The sequence below is a fragment of the Suncus etruscus genome, chromosome 1, assembly GCF_024139225.1.
Source record: "Suncus etruscus isolate mSunEtr1 chromosome 1, mSunEtr1.pri.cur, whole genome shotgun sequence".
NCBI lineage: Eukaryota > Metazoa > Chordata > Mammalia > Eulipotyphla > Soricidae > Suncus > Suncus etruscus.
In genome coordinates, this window is record NC_064848.1 from 178236633 (window position 1) to 178240538 (window position 3906).

At 43.7% G+C, this 3906-nt stretch overlaps 1 non-coding gene across 1 annotated transcript; it reads left to right on the forward strand.

Moving 5' to 3' along the window:
• The first annotated feature begins 329 nt into the window (after positions 1–329).
• Positions 330–500, forward strand: LOC126032347 (U1 spliceosomal RNA). The gene has a single exon (XR_007503853.1). It is a non-coding gene; the product is annotated as a U1 spliceosomal RNA (small nuclear RNA).
• Positions 501–3906: the final 3406 nt, after the last annotated feature.

Genomic DNA, 3906 nt, shown 5'->3' on the forward strand with positions numbered 1-3906 from the left:
TTTTAGATGTCAACTTTAAAATGTGCAATGTAGGTTCATGGTTTAAAAAGAATTTTCCAGAGTCTAAGTAAAAGAAAAACGCTGCAAGACCAATGATCCAAAAATTGTTAGGCTTCCTTTTTATGTGATTATCTGAATATCTGGGTAGGGTGGCCAGGGCAGAGAGGGAGGCTGGGAGAACAAATAAAACCAAGAAAGCTGACCTTAAAGTTAGTATTCCCATGTACCCACAGGCAACTGGACAGCTTTGGGCAGAATTTAAATGTAGGGTAATAGTAAGTGATAAGCTGAAGGTCCAACCCAGCAGGCTGAATAGAAGTCTCAGGAGCATACTAACCTGGCAGGGGCGATACCACAATCATGAAGGTGGTTTCCTCAGGGCGAGGCTCACCCATTGCACTCCAGGTGTGCTGACCTCTGCAATTTTTCCAAATGTGGGAAACTCGACTGCATAATTTGTAGTAGTGGGGAAAAAAAGAAAAAAAAAAAAGTCATCTCAGGAACACTGTCCAGAGAAAATAGTGTCGGATCCAGGATTTGGGTCTGGATTCTGACAAAGAACTATCCTCCACTTCAGTCTAAGGAGGAGGTTTACAGAGAGGCCAAGACTTTGTATAAAGATACAGATGTTAGAGGAAGTTTCTCCTATTGGAATTGACTGACCACTGCAATGACAATTGTCTTGTAAAGGTCTAATTTAAAGAAATGTTTTTTTCCCTGACATTAACAGTTTAATGACTCAGAGATCAGGTGTCTTCATGCTTGGGCAGAATCTCTGCCTAAGCCAAGAGAAGCAAAGGGATCATGGCAAAGCTGAGGGTGTCTAGAGGCCCATGTCATATTCCACTGGGAAGAATTCACACCAAACACAAGAGAGGCTGGAAAAAGTAGTCTAGGTGAATGTTCCAGAAGAGAAGGCAATGGATTTAGCAGACTGCTCACATATTTCCTTTTTATTTTATTTATTTTTTTTTTTGCCGAGGGGGGTGCGTCCACCATCTCCAGTGATACTCAGGGGTTACAGCTGGTTCTGCATTCAGGAATTACTCCTGGCTCGGGATGCTGGGGATTGAACCTGGGTCAGGACCCATGAAAGGTTAAGTGCTTTCTCTGCTATACTATTACTTGGACTCCTGCTCACATATTTCTTACTCTCATCATGGATGAGGTCAGCTTGAACCTGAGTCCACAAGTGATCAGCAAGAAAATCATCATCAGGAAGACTAAAGCAGGCCTAATGGCAGATAGACCAATCAGATAGAGCCTTGGGAATAGCCTCTGATATCTCTGTGTGAGAAGAAGCAACTTTTCTCACCTGGCAAGGGTCACTTCCATTCAGTCCCTTCAGAAAGTAAAATTCACTCCACTCTCATATTATAGACAATGTCGTTAAATACAAGTCATAATTTGGGGTTGAGAGATAGCATGGGGGTGGGGCCTTGGTTGATGCCTAAGCACCACCAGGTGACAGTTTTAGTGACCCCTTAAACTGTGCTGGGTGGTCCTGTTGATCCCTAGTGCTGCAAGGCCTGAGTGACACTACAATTCTCAGACCCTGGCAAGGAGCCATGTGGCTGACTGGCTGCATTATCACTAGAAATGGTCCCTAAACTCCCTAAACACTGCTTGGGAACCCTCAACCTCAAGATAATATTGGTAATGCTTCATGGACTCTATGTGTGGGGAAAAAAATCAATCTAATAAGATTTAGCTCATGAAGTAAGCCATTCTCCATTCTGTTAACTTCTCCTTAAAAGAGATATAGCTTAAGTCAAGTATATGCTGAATAAAAATGTGTCGACTTGGGGCGTTTGTCTTGCATGCTTCAGACCCAAGACAAACCTGGGTTCAGTCCCTAGCATCCCATATGGTCCCCCAAACCTGCCAGGACCGATTTCTGATTACAGAGCCAGGAATAACCCCTAAGTGCCACTTTATGCGGCCCCAAAACAAAACAAAACAGAATATGTCGACTGAAACACACAATACCTGATCTGACTCTCTTGTTAGGCAAGAGGGATTTGCTTTCACTATTAATGAAAAATCTAAATTCGCTGAATTCCTATTGGATTCTGGGCACTTATATGTTTTTCATGGAGGGTCTCACTTCATCCTAACAATAAGCCTATGAGGGGAGATTATTATGTGCAAGTTTCACATATAAGACTCAAGGTAACTATATGAATTTTCTAAGGTCACAAAGATGGTGAGTAACAAAATTAAAGTTCAAGTCCAGCCTTGGCTACTCCAAATTCAACGTCCCAACCACAGCCATTGCCTTTGCTTTGCTGAGTACCTAATATATGCAGGAGGCCATAGAGGTAGTTTCCAACATTAACTCTGGACTTAGGTTTTGTATCTGGGTTTAAATTCCACTTAACTTCATGTCCTGTGTCTGTACTTCTCCTGCAAAGCAGGTTAAAAGCAGACCCTAATTCAGAGAGGAGGAATTAAAAGAAGTGCTTCAGGGCTTAGTAAGAATCATTTTCCTTTTTTTTTTTTTTTGGGGTCATACCCGGCAGTGCTCAGGGGTTACTCCTGGCTCTATGCTCAGAAATTACTGGCTCAGGGGACCATATGTGATGTCCGGATTTGAACTACTGTCCTACTGCATGCAAGGCAAACAGCCTTACCTCCATGCTATCTCTCAGGCCCAAGAATCAGTTTTCTATTGTGCTAGGCTTTAGAGGTGGCCAAGAAGTCAGATAGAGGGAGTTCTAGACCCATGTCCGTCCCCCCCCCCCCACTTCCTTACACTAAAGTCCAAATTAAGTAAAGGAAGTGACCCAGCTTCCTCACTTGGGCCTTTTCAGTAATTTGTTGCCAAGAAATCATCTATACAAAGGTCAAAGGTCAATCATTCTCACCTGATTCCTGGCCAAAGGCACCAAGAGAGATTTCTAACCAGTGATTTTTCGAAAAGGAAAAGGAAAACTGTGCTTTTAAAAAGAAGATTGTGATTTTGAAGTGTATGTTGCTTTTCACTTTTTTTTTTAATGTAAATGAAAGAGGGACCAGAGAGATAACAGAGTGGTAGGGTGTCTGCCTTGCACACAGCCAATCCAGGACAGTGGTTGGAATGCCAACATCCCATAAGGTTCCCCGAGCCTTCCAGGAGTGATTTCTGAGCGCAGAGCCAGGAGTAACCTAAGAGCCGCTGGGTGTGACCCAAAAATTTAAAAAATATGTAAATGAAATGAAGTCACAGGAACAGCATGTGTTGGGCCTGGGGCCTTTCAGGGTCATCCAGCAGCCACACAGCTCCATACCAGCAGCTCTATGGCATGAACCAGTGTTAACATCAGATGCCCAAAGATAATCCAAAGATAACCTTTGTTCCTCCTCTTCTTTTCCTTCCCCTTTTTCTTTTTCTTCCTTTTTGGCCACACCCAGCAGCATCCAGGGGTTACTCCTGGCTCTGCTCTCAGAAATCTGGCAGGCTTGGAACTATATGGGATGCCAGTGATTGAACCGGGTTCATCCCAGGTCCAGAGCATGAAAGGCAAATGCTGTACTGCTGTGCTATTTCTCTGGCTCTCTTTTCTTTTTATTGATGATTGCTCTAAGGCCCCACATACCTGGTTATAGTGACCTCCAGAAGGTACCACAGATCCCAGATAGCAGTGGCTCTAAAATGTGTGGTGATGCTGGGGACTGAGGGAACTGATGCCAACAATGCAGGTGTTAGAGCAGTGTCAGTTCCCTATTCAGAAACAATTTTAAGGGCTAAGATGGCTGTACTTATTCCTCTGAGAAAGGGAAATATTTGGTGATGAGAACCGAGTGGAACCCAAAATATAACAACTCCATCTAAACTGGAAGGGGCCACCCATGCTCATGCTCCCTCCCGTCTCCTCCAGAGCAGAATTGTTCTTTGCCTTGTTCACAGGAAGCAGAGTGAGAAAT